The 13,121-nt window shown below is 42.7% G+C and overlaps 1 pseudogene; it reads right to left on the reverse strand.

Annotated features, from left to right (window-relative positions):
- Positions 1-13,121, reverse strand: part of LOC132098853 (cadherin-17-like) — a 41,169-nt pseudogene that overhangs the window by 10,953 nt on the left and 17,095 nt on the right.

A 13,121-nucleotide genomic window follows, 5' to 3' on the forward strand; every position in this document is an offset into this window, starting at 1 on the left:
CATTTGTGACTGAGCATTCTGGACTGGAATGATTCCTCATCTGAGAATGCTGATGGGGGCAGAAGGTAATTGGAGGGTGAACTGTGACCTTCACACCTCAAATCTTTCATCTTCGCCCTACATTCAGGTGAGGAGAAATTATGTGGAATTCTATAGCACACACACATCGTTCACACACCGCAACATCTTAGCTGGTGACTCATTCACTGCTAGTAACAATGTCTGAGATTTCTCTCATGGTGTGTGGATGTGGACAAGAATTTTCAATGAGATTTGATACTGAATAGAGCCTGTCACAGCGTTTTGAAATGTCAAGTGTCTCGGCAGCACTGATGATTCTGAAAAAATGAAAGCCGAGGCATGTTGATTTTCCCCAGATGTCTCATATTGATAGCATCTTCTTCTTGTACTTGCTCTGTATAATAACTTCAGTTTGATGGACATGTTTATTCAAACAAACAACATGAATTGACAGCCCTCCACAGTGAATGCATGCATGACGAGGGGGTAAATTGTCACTTACGCCCATCTTCAGCTAACACCTCCATGGTGTAGGTGCTGTTCTCTTCTCTGTCCAAAGCCTGGACAGTCTTGAGCTCTCCTGAGTACTTCCCAATGGAGAAATATTTTTTAGTGTCTCCTCTCAGTGAATACCTGAGGAAAAAACTGCTTTTGAATCACATATTTTCTTTCATAATCAAGCAATTCTGACATTATGGATTGTAATGCAGAAAAAAAAAACAATCATTAAAATTATTAAAACAATCTACAAAAAATTTAATTAATTTGATCAAAAGCGAGAGTAAAGACATTTAAAAATGGTACAAAAAATGTATATTTCAAATAAATGCTCACTGTAAAAAATGATTGTGATTTTAACGGTAAAAAACTGTGAAAATACTACAGTTCAAACCTGTTTACTGGTTAACGGTAATTCCTGTAAACTTTACAGGGAAAAACCGTAAACTTACGTTCCCAGAATTCTCTGCGTTGCTTTTTCTTTGAAATAACTATGTTTCTTCTTAATTTTTTCTCATCTGTTATGTTTATTAGGTTTGTATGTTACATAAAATGTTGTTAAATTAATGTTTATTGCATATTTCAGTTTAATGAGTCTCACCATGATGGTGTTTAGTGCTTGTGTGAATGACACCGTGCACCTTCTATGTATCTTATTATTTAAAAGCTGCTTGTGATGGGCTTTGTTTCACCACATGACTCTCTCATCACCACCTGCTTTTGGTGGTTACCAGTGTAATACAAAGGTACAAAACAGATTTCAGTGCTTCAATAAGTTCGTATATTAATATTAAACTGTAAATATAAAGTAAAACCCTTAAACCTACAACAGTGTAACTGTATTTTTTACGGTATAAAATCGTCAAGCCAAATGGTTTTACCGTATTTTTTTACGGTATAATTCTGGCAACCACAGCTGCCGGTTTTTTACCGTATATTTTACGGAATATTTTTAACAGTGCTGTTCATTCTATTCAAAGAATCCTGAAATACATGTATCACGTTTTCCACAAAAATATTAAGCAGCCCAACTGTTTTCAGATTTGAAATAATAATATGTTTTCAGCATATTAGAATGATTTCTGAATGATCATGTGACACTGAAGACTGGAGTAATAACTGCTGAAAATTCAGCTTTACCATCACAGCAATATATTACATTTTAAAATATATTACAAAAGAAACCAGTTCTTTTAAATGATATTGTATTGTACTATTTTAATGTATTTTAGATCAAGATTCAGATTCTTTTCCACTTTCCAATGGACAACGATTGAAATCTATATGAACATACAACATGTTAAATTATGCTTCCACACATTTACAGTTCTGGATTAAGAGTTGTGTGTGTGTGTGTGTGTGTTTAACACAAATAGTGAGTTTTCTCTGTGTGTTTTAGATTTTGAGAATGAGGTGTTTGTGTCAATTGAGATTAATTAATTAATTTGGGGAATCTCTCATTGTTTAGGAATGAAAGGGACAGCTGGAAATTTTTGCAGGACGTCAATTGATGCATAGATACAATTTGTATTGTTATTGGTAGTTTTACTCATTTAAATGAGTAAAATATCACCTTACCTGATTGGATGAGAGTCAGGGTCATAACCTCTGATTGTGGCAATAACACGTCCTCGCTCCTCCCCTTCTCTAACAGTGACTTCATAATGGCTTTGAGACAAAACGGGTCCTTCGTTGATGTCATCGATAAAAATGGTGACAGTTGTTGTGGATGCTGGTCCGTACCTGCCTCGGACCAGAGCAACTGGGTTCTGAGCGCTCAGTACTAGTATATACTCATTCTCCCGCTCAAAGTCCAGCACCTGCACGCAGTTTGCCAATGAGCACACTGTAAGTACATGACCTTTTTTTGCAAGAGAAAATAATGACACACTGTAATTATGAAAATAATAATATAAAAATAACAAAAAGCCGTGTTCTGAGTTTCACAGGCAGTTGTCTTAATCTGTAGCAGCACACTGTAGACCTGGACAAAATCAATCTGAGAGTGTGTCACTGGTCATCACAATGTGTCAAACTGCATTTCTGAAGGTAAAATGTGTTCAAATCAGGTTCTGAAAGACCCATTGTATGCTCTGATGTCATTCTTCAGACTGAAGGTCAGATATTTATCTGGATGCGCACAACCTGCTGACATCACTCTGGCTGTATGTCATACACTTGCTGTTTTCCAGGAAAACAAGGCTATAATAAAAATAATGAATAAAATGCAGATAAATGCGGATCTGAGAGTGGGCAATGTCAAAACAGTCTTTGGTTATCTATACCTTTAATTGTCATCTTTTATTTCCATTTCTCATTTAACTTTATTCTAAAGGCTTCACCTTTAAAGCTCGTTTGTTGAAAAATCAACAACAAAAATCATCCTGTTAATTAAGAACAAATGTTGATGTTGACAAATGATGAAGAAAGACTGATGGATATTCTGAGTAAAATGAAGAATGCTCGCCAGACCCGGGAAATTAATTGTAAACCATGGTCTGACATGATGTCCTTGGGTAATCAGCTGCTTCCATCACAGTGGGTAGACCCTTTAGCGGAATGAGTTTGGCATCTTGTAGATCCTCCAGATTTTTATGATCTGGGATGATGGTAAATGGGTGACCGGAGGCCTCGAGCCAATGCATCCATTCATTGAGGTTCAATGTCATGCCAAGCAGCTCACGGTTACCAATATCATAGTTATGGTCCACCTGGAACAGCTTTTTTAAGTAGAAGGCACATGGATGGAGTACTGGAGGTTCACCATGCCACTGAGAGAGGATGGCTCCCACCCTGGTGGTAGATGTGTCTACTTTGACCAGAAAGGGAAGCTTGGGATCAGGAAGCACAGGAGCAGGATCTGATGAAAAGGCTTCCTTCAGTTGCTGGAAAGCTTCTTGTGCAGCAGATGTCCATGATAGGGACTTGGGCCTTTGTTGGATTAGGGATGTTAAAGGTGAGATGAACTGACTGAAATTCAGAGGCACACTAATTGTATTGGTCTGGGATCCATGCTGATTAATATTATTGTTATTATTATTATTCAGCTGTGTGTTAAACGAATGCTGCCTGTTGTGCCATTTAATTAAGCTGACTGCTGTAGCCTATATCCAGTTTAGGTGTGTTGTACCTTTATTTGTATATATACTGTTTGAATGACAGCTTGGTATATCTGTTGGCGATCAAATATTCAATATCACTACTCATCATAAGTACTTGGTACATTATCAGCGCAGCGCTAGACGTTCCAACTAATAGCACATAATTTATGTCTCTATGATGATTGGTTGATAAACCAGAAGGGAGGCAAGCCTCCCTTGCGAGGTTTCTTTTCTCAACACTCCTCAGCACTGAAAAGTGAACAATCTATAGTGATTGGCAGTGTTTTTTTTTTTTTTTTTTTTACCAAAGGAGGCACGAGTGCTCAAATCTCCCACGGGCCTCCCCCTCTCCTTCTCTATCACCTAGCAGTTGTAATTACATTAGCAGATTCGGCACATTCGCGATAGAAACACAGTGTTTTCCAACTTCATTAACCTGTTATGGTATTATAGCTGTGAAATTACAAACAAAAAATACACATTCTGAGACATGAATTGAAAAGAATTTTGAATTTTATTAACATTAAATAGTCATCCTTCCATTTTCACCCCTGCTGAAATTAGCCATAAACCAGTGGTATAAATTGGCAAAGCCCAGGAAGCATTGGAGGTCCTTGATGGTCCTTGGAGTAGGCCAGTCCCTTACCGCCTGGACCTTCTTCGGGTCCATTTGTATGCCATTGCGGTTGAATATTATAGCCTAGAAATGAAAGCTTGTCACAGTGGAACTCACATTTCTATAGCTTGAGGTAAAGATGGTGTGGTCTCAGCTTGGTCAGGACCTGCTTCACATGTTGGCGATGTTTGGTCAGGTTCCAGGAGTAGATCAGGATATCATTGATGTAGATAATGATGAACTGGTGGAGAAACTCCCGGAACATCTCGTTCATGAAACCTTCGAATACGGAGGGTGTGTTAGCAAGCCCATACAGTATGACTTGATATTTATAATGCCCAGATGGAGTAAGAAAAGGCGTTCTTCCACTCGTCACCCTCATGTATCTGGATGAGATTGTACGCGCTCCACAGGTGCAGCTTGGTGGAGATGCGAGCTCCTCGCAGTTGCTGCAGGTTGGCAAGGATTTTGACTTTAACTGTAAATATTGGCACACAAGTGAGAAAACAATTTTTTTGCACTTCTGAGAATAAACACTGAACTTTTGACTTCATTGTCATGTCACCTAATTTTTACGCCTCCATCTGCCGGTACCTTTATAGCCGTGGTGATCATACTGTTTGAAACATCTCTGTGCCACTTTTTTGCAGTAGTCAAACCACTGTCTCTCTTACAATAACAATATTTGATGGTCTGCACATTGAGGGCCCAGTAATCAATGCAAAGCTTCAAGCCCCCATCCTTCTTGCTGACCAAGAAGAAACTTGATGTGGCAGGGGAAGTAAATGGACAAATTAACTTCTATTTCAGGGCCTCTTCAATGTACTACTCCATGGACTTTTGTTCCGGAATGGACAAGGGACATTCCTTTCCCTTAGGCAGGGTTGTCGCAGGCAGCAAGTCTCATGGCTGATGAGGTGGTAATTTTGTGGCCAGCTGCTTACTGAAAACATCCTGGAACACCCGGTATTCCTGTGGAATTTCATTATGTTCAGCAGGTTCTAGATTCCCAACAGAGGTGGAGTGATTGACCACAGTGAAAAAGGTGGTATGGAAAATGATGGGCCTTGGTAAAGATGGTAGACAATATGGTAGATGGTAAAACAATAATCACCCCACTGTAGGAATTCTACACTGGACCTTCTAATGTTGAGGAATTTTGATATAACCACAGGCATCCCAGGATGACATCTGCTGTTGAGCACCATGAAGGAGATGGTTTCAGTACACTTGCAGCCAATGTAGGGAGTTCTAGGAGGTGAGCTGTGAGTGATTCGACCCCGACCCAGCAGCTCTCCCAGGACTGAGTAGATTTTTAAGGCTTGGGAGAACTGTTTTCTCTTGATTTTAAGTTTCTTGATTAATTTGGCGAAGATGAAGTTGTCCTCTCAGCCAGAATAAATAAGAGCTTGGGCTGGAATGGAGCGATAAGAGGCATTTACTATTACAGATAATTGTCTTAAGGTTGTTATGGCTTATCGGACGCACTGAGCAGTCACATGAGAGATGGATGGAATCAATTTGCATGGGCTCTGGTGCTGGAGGGCTGACAGAGTGGGTTGCGAGCGGAGGAGCTGCAGCGGGAATGTTGAAGGTAATGCCAGCGAGCCTCTGAGGAATCCATATTGAACATTGGATGAAGGCCTCTAGTCCAATAATTTCATCATAGATGGCCATTTGTTAACAGATCTGCAGGTACAGACCATGCCGATAAGTAGAAAAGAGGGCTGTCTCGTTCCAACCACTTGTTGCCTGCCATGAGTGTACAAAACTTTAGGGCATAGTCCATAACAGATGATTTCCCTTGCTGTAGACAGCAGTTGATAGTAAACAGAGAGGCTATTAGCAGTATGACCAAGCACTTCTTTTAAATAGGTGGTAAAGGTAGTCAGAGCACTGTTAGCTGAGCCATTGGCATCCCAAATCACTCTAGCCCATTAAAGACCTCTTCCAGATAGAAGTGAAATGATGTGTGCTATCTTGACATGGTCTGAAGTGAATAAGTGAGGCTGAAAATACAGTAAGCATTGGAGAATAAAACCATTGCATTCCTACTCCTATCCACTGTAGGGTGCCTGCCGTGCCATGGGACTGTGGTGTGGTGGTGGTGAAGATGGAATTGTTTGTGGGGGTAGAGATTGCCAAACAGCCTGTATTAGTTCAGTGAATGGATTTGATACAGGGTGAAGAACATCGCTTGGGTCCAAGATGTGTTGTCGGTCTAGTCTTCTGTCCCAACAGAAGAGGATAGATGGCAGATAAGCTCAACACAGATCTTCAATTAGCAGTGCAAGCAATGGAGGCAAGCGATGCAAAGCAATGGTAAGTGTGACAAGTGGGGCGGGGCCGAGGGACGTGGGAACGAGGAGCGAGGCCGGTGGAGTGATTGGAGATGAACTACACCTGTTCGAACCACCGGTCTCGAGTCCCACGGAGGAGATGGAAGGATGGAACTGGAGGGACGACAGTGAAGGACGAGAGAGGACCAGGCCTGGGCTTTAGTTTATGTTTGCTTTTTATTTGTGCACATCAGTCGTCCGTGAGGGGCTGATGCGCTGTTTTGTGTTTATTTTTAATTATTAAAGTTTCATTTGATTGTCCGCCGGTTCCCGCCTCCTTCTTCCCGATGATTATGGAGTTTTAATTATTACAGTAAGTATCACACAACACCGTAAATAGTAATTCAGCAGAATGGAGGAATGAAATAGGGTTGGGCCGATAGACGACGCCATCCTCATCGCCGATGGCTGATAGACATCATGATGACCCCCCCCCCCCACTTTTTGAATGCACAACTGCTTTTTAGTTTCAATATCCCTTACGAGATTCTTGATCACAAGTACTCTTATTTTACAAGATTATATGTTTATCGGTGTTACTGAGGATCTGCAAATCATTCACCATTGTCCTATCAGTAATCTCTCTTTACACCGTGCCTACACTGGATGCGACAGTTGTAGTGTTGCACCGTGCTGTATCAGCTAAAGACTTCTACACTGGATGTGACAAAGTGACTATTGAATATAATTTGAAATTTCTGTTAGCATGTCATTAATAGAATGCCACAGCAGTTTACTGTCAGGGATTTGTGGTGTCACGTCATGCCGTGCTGCATCCAGTGTAGACAGCATTACTGATTATAATGAGTTCTATTGACTTATCTATATAATGAATCTCTATTATAGATCACTGGTTCTATAGTATTTTGTCGCGCTCCGCTGCTCACATCTGGTGTAGACACGTTAAGAATCATTAGTTGTTTTCCCTTATAAGGATTCATGCTTCAGGCACACCCCTTAACTCCAATTTTTTCTAATTCAGTCTGAGAAACCTTTTTACAATAATGGAGTTTTAAAAATGTTACACAAAGCTTAGTGCTCTTCACATGGAATAGTGTGTTCCTCTATCCATTTGCTTCACCCAGAACACATATGTATGTTTAGCACACCTGTCACTATGGGCAAGAAATTAGCTTTTCTCAAATCCCTGCATTAAACTGAACACACACACACACACACACACACACACACACACACACACAAAAATGTATCATAGCTCCTGACAACTGTTAAAACATTGATCTAGCATGCTTCACGTCAACAGTAAATTCCATTTTTTACTGTTGTTTACCTAGAAAATGTTAATCTCCTGAAAAATACAGAATGTATGTGGTCTCCAGTGTTGATTGCCCATGCTGCAAACATGGCATACTGTAATTAACTCCTGCCAATTAAAAATACAATAAAACCACTTAATTACTGAGACACAGAACAACAACAACAGAGAGAGTTGTGCAGTGCAAACGAGAACACAGATGAACACAAGATAAACAAATGGCTCAGTTCCTTGACATATCAGTAAACATCAGGATTCAGATACCCTCTGTTGGAATGTCAAACTCCTAGCTTGTAATCCGGCAAAACATGAATAAAATATGTCATAAATGGATCAGACTGGTTGCATTTAATATACGGTGTGGACCAAGATCAAGGCAATCAGAGACACTAATCACACACTTGTGGTGACCTTGCACAGGAACAACTGCATCACCTGAAGGGAATGTGGGTCACGGTGAGGATCAGGCCTTAAGCCCTGGTTGAATGGCCTGTTAAATAATGACTTAACTGCTTGTTTTCAAACAATGACCTCAAAAAGTATTTAAAAACCTAAGCCCCACTTTTAATATGTACAAATTGAATTGTATTATATCAAACTAAGTAGCATTTGATACCGGACATTTTTTGGTCATTTACTTTATTTATATGAACACTTTTTTTACCAACTGGCAAATACCTTTGTAGTTCACATTGGTGTAAATTCTTGAACAGTATATACTATATACAGTATAAATACTTTTTTTTTTTTTTTTTTTGTGAAATATTTGAAAACTAGTGTTTTAGCTTAACACTTAAACCTCATCATGTCCTTAATGTTACCTATAAATATAGCAGCTGGTATAAATAAAACTGTTCAACAAAGGTAAACACAGAGATAATTATAGTAACTCAAGAGTATGAACAATCATACATTTTGACGATTTGACGATGAGTATCTGCAGTGTCAGTCCTACTCTGTAAGCACTTCACAAAACTGCATGTAGCTCACTTGGATGTGTTTAGAAGTTTCCGACAGAACATCGATTTCAAATCACAGATTAAAAGTTATATAAACATAAAGCAATCACATTATGTCAGGGTGATAATTCAAGATTTCCCCCTAAATCAGTGAAAAAGAACAGACCACTGAAAGTTATTTTTTTTCTTCTTTTTTTTTAATCCTTAGCTTTCCCCAAGCCCTCATTAAAAAGAATGTTTGTGCTTTAAAAGCACATTCTTTAAAAAAAGTGCAAGTGGTTTGATGTGTATCTATAAATCTATGACCAGCAGTTTTCAGGCAGAGAAGATACCTTATCAAGGATGATGGCAGCTTCATTGGTCTGTCTGTCAGTCACTAGAGTAAAAACCTCATCCTCATTCCCAGATTTAAGCCTGTAGTCCACCTGCCAGTTGTCCCCACCCCACTCATCGGCATCCCATGCCGACGCTGCAGTGACTGTAGTGCCCACTGAGGAATCCTCAGCTAGGTGGAAGGGACCATACTACAGAGACATAAATGAATGAACGATTCTAAGATAATATATGCAATTAAAATAAAAATGGAGAATAGAGAAATCATTAATAGGTCTGTGATTAGAAACCACAATATTTGTAACAACTTTATGGTCAGAGCCTTTAAATAAATTATACAGTCATGGTCCGAATTGTTGGTACCCCAGGTAAATGTGATCAAATAAGGCTGTGAAAATAAATCTGCATTGTTAATCCTAATGATCTTTTATTGTAAAAAATGTTCAGAAATGGTTGAAAGAATAATAATAAAAAATTTCTCATTGTGGAATAAATGTTTTTCTCTAATACATGTTGGCCACAATTAATGGTACCCTTAGAAATTCTTATGAGTAAAATATCTCTGAAGTATATTCCCATTCGTATTTACAATTTTTGGCACACCAGGGACATTCTGAACATGGAATTGTCCAGCCGTTGCTTCCAGTTTCACATTAATATAAATATAAGGCAAAACAAAGGCCAAATTAATATTGTTCTCAATATGAATATACAGTGGGTACGGAAAGTATTCAGACCCCCTTAAATTTTTCACTCTTTGTTATATTGCAGCCATTTGCTAAAATCATTTAAGTTCTTTTTTTTCCTCATTAATGTACACACAGCACCCCATATTGACAGAAAAACGTCTCTAGGTTACGTATGTAACCATAGTTCCTCGAGGGAACGAGACGCTGCGTCGAAAACGCTTTGGGTAACGCGCCCAGCATGAGCGACTCTGAATATCGTGTGTAATCAGTCCAATGGAAGAGCGTGACGTCACCGACGGGGTGACGTAAGCGACCAGGAAGCTATAAAAGCACGTGCCATGCAGCTGGCGTCAGCTTCGAGTACCAGCAAGCGCCTGCCGGGGGTATGGCTCCGAGACGCAGCGTCTCGTCCCCTCGAGGAACTAGGGTTACATACGTAACCTAGAGACGTTCCTCTTCAGGAACTCGAGCTGCGTCGAAAGCGCTTTGGGGAACGAGTACCAACGCCGCCAGACTACCAAACCCCTGCCTAGTGTGTATCCGAAGAGCACAGCTCAGGACAGGAGGACAGAAGCGCCTGGAGTGACTGGCATATCTAGGCCATAGAATTGAACAAACATAGAGGGCGTGGACCACCCCGCAGCATTGCAGATGTCCAGCATGGATACACCTGCTAGGAAGGCCTTGGAGGCCGCCATACCCCGAGTAGAGTGAGCCTTGGCTCCCGACAGCGGGGGACGACCAGAGGACTCATAGGTGACGTTGATAGCCTGGACTATCCAACGACTAATAGTCTGCTTAGAAGCAGGAAAACCCCTCTTGGGGGGACCGTAGCATACAAGCAATTGGTCAGTTTTTCTCCACAGGGCAACTCTGTGGACGTATGCGTCCAGTGCTCGAACTGGACACATACAATTTAGCTTCGCCTGGTCAGGCTCCTGAAAGGGAGGAGGACAGAAGGCCTGCAGCACTACAGGTCGTGGTGTAACCGAGGGAACCTTAGGAACATATCCCGCTCGAGGGTATATGAACGCTTTGGTCATGCCCGGTGCAAACTCAAGATAAGTAGGGGCCACAGAGAGGGCCTGAAGATCTCCCACTCTCCGCAGAGAGGTAATAGCCAACAGAAAGGAGGTTTTAAGTGTGAGATGTCTGTCTGATATATCTTGGATAGGTTCAAACGGGGGTTTGCACATTGCCTCTAACACCACAACCAAGTCCCAAGGGGGAATACGGGACCGTACTGGAGGTCTCAGCCTCAGTGCACCGTGGAGGAAACGTGTAACTAGGGGGTGTCTTCCCAGAGACTGGCCATCGAGAAGGGCGTGGAAGGCCGCAATGGCCGCCACGTAGACCTTCAGTGTGGAGTGGGTCAACCCTGCAGAGAGCCTAGCCTGTAGAATCTCCAGAACTGTACCAACTGGGCAGTTTGCTGGGTCTAACTTGCGGTCTTTGCACCATGAGGTGAAGAGATTCCACCTCAGGGCGTACAGTTTCCTCGTTGAGGGAGCTCTGGATTGGAGGAGGGTCTCAACAACCTCAGTTGAGACACCAGCAGCTAACAGTTGTGCCCCCTCAGGGGCCACACCCACAGCTTCCACAACTCCGGACCAGGGTGAACTATTGTACCCTGCGCCTGAGAGAGTAGGTCTGTCCTGATCGGTATCTCCCACGGAGAGCCGTCGAGGAGCGAGACTAGATCTGAGAACCATACTCGGCCCGGCCAGAATGGGGCTACTAATTACAGACGGGCCCCGTCCCGGCGTACTCTCGCCAGAACTCCCGGGAGCAGAGCGATAGGGGGAAATGCGTACAGACGAAGCCTCGGCCAGGTCTGTACCATAGCGTCCAGTCCCAGAGGAGCTGGATGAACTAGAGAGAACCAAAGGGGACATCGTGATGTCTCTAGAGTCGCAAATAGGTCTACTTGAGCCCTGCCAAAAACTCTCCATATCTGCTTCACCACCTCCTCAGGTCTGGGAGGAAGTGCTTCAGTGCACGATAAACTGCTAGCATTTCTAGACAATTGATATGCCACGTTAGATGGCGACTGCTCCACAGACCACGGGCAGGGTGGCCACTCATGACTGCACCCTAGTCGGTGAGGGATGCGTCCGTCGCTAGTGTCACACGGCGACAAGGAGCTCCCAGCACCGGGCCCTGATTCAAGAACCAAGGTCTCTTTCCTCATGTCTAAGGCACGGAGGCAGCGCCGCATGACCTTGATAGTGCGAAGTGGATTGCCCCTCGGGGAAAATCCCTTGGTCTTGAGCCACCACGGTAGGGGTCTCATGTACAGCAGGCCAAGAGGTATCACGTTGGACGCAGCTGCCATCAGACCCAACAATCTCTGAAATTGTTTGACAGTGAGTGACTGGCCTTCTCTGACTCTCTCGACTGAGATGAGGATCGACTCGATACGAGAAGGGGACAATCGTGCCTGCATCGCGGTCGAGTCCCATACTACGCCTAGATAGGTGGTTCTCTGAACCGGAGAAAGTACACTCTTCTTGGCGTTCAGTCTCAAACCCAGCTCCCCCATATGTGCGAGAATGACATCTCGATGCCGAGCCGCAACCTGCTCTGACTGAGCTAAAATCATCCAATCGTTGATATAGTTGAGAATGCGGATGCCGTGCATGCGCAGGGGGACCAGAGCCGCATCTACACATTTTGTGAACGTGCGGGGTGAGAGTGCAAGACCAAAGGGAAGTACTCGATATTGGTAGGCTTCGCCCCCGAAAGCGAACCTCAGAAACTTCCTGTGTTGTGGAAGGATGGAGATGTAAAAATATGCGTCTTTGAGATCTATTGTGACAAACCAGTCCTCGGACCTGATCTGAGCTACAACATGCTTGATTGTGAGCATTCTGAACTTCAGTCTCATAACTGAATGATTTAAGACCCTCAAGTCTATAATCGGACGCAGCCCCCCATCCTTCTTTGGAACTATGAAATACCGGCTATAAAATCAAGACTCCCTGTCCTGAGGAGGGACCACCTCGATGGCCTCCTTCTCTAATAGGGTTTTCACTTCCTGTTCCATAACCAGACCCTGCCTGGGGCCGACTATCGTCTGAACGACCCCGTTGAATATTGGCGGCGCGGAGCCGAACTGAATGCAGTAGCCTTTTTCTACTATGTGCAGGACCCAACGAGATACATTTGGCAGTAGTTTCCACGCTGCTAAATAATCTACTAAGGGAATCAGTCTCTCGAGACTGACGTCTGGTGTAAGAGACCCCCGCAGGGGTGGCGAGCGTCCCAGCCCCGCTACGCGCACGGGCGG

The sequence above is a fragment of the Carassius carassius genome, chromosome 2 (assembly GCF_963082965.1).
Source record: "Carassius carassius chromosome 2, fCarCar2.1, whole genome shotgun sequence".
Taxonomy (NCBI): Eukaryota; Metazoa; Chordata; class Actinopteri; order Cypriniformes; family Cyprinidae; genus Carassius; species Carassius carassius.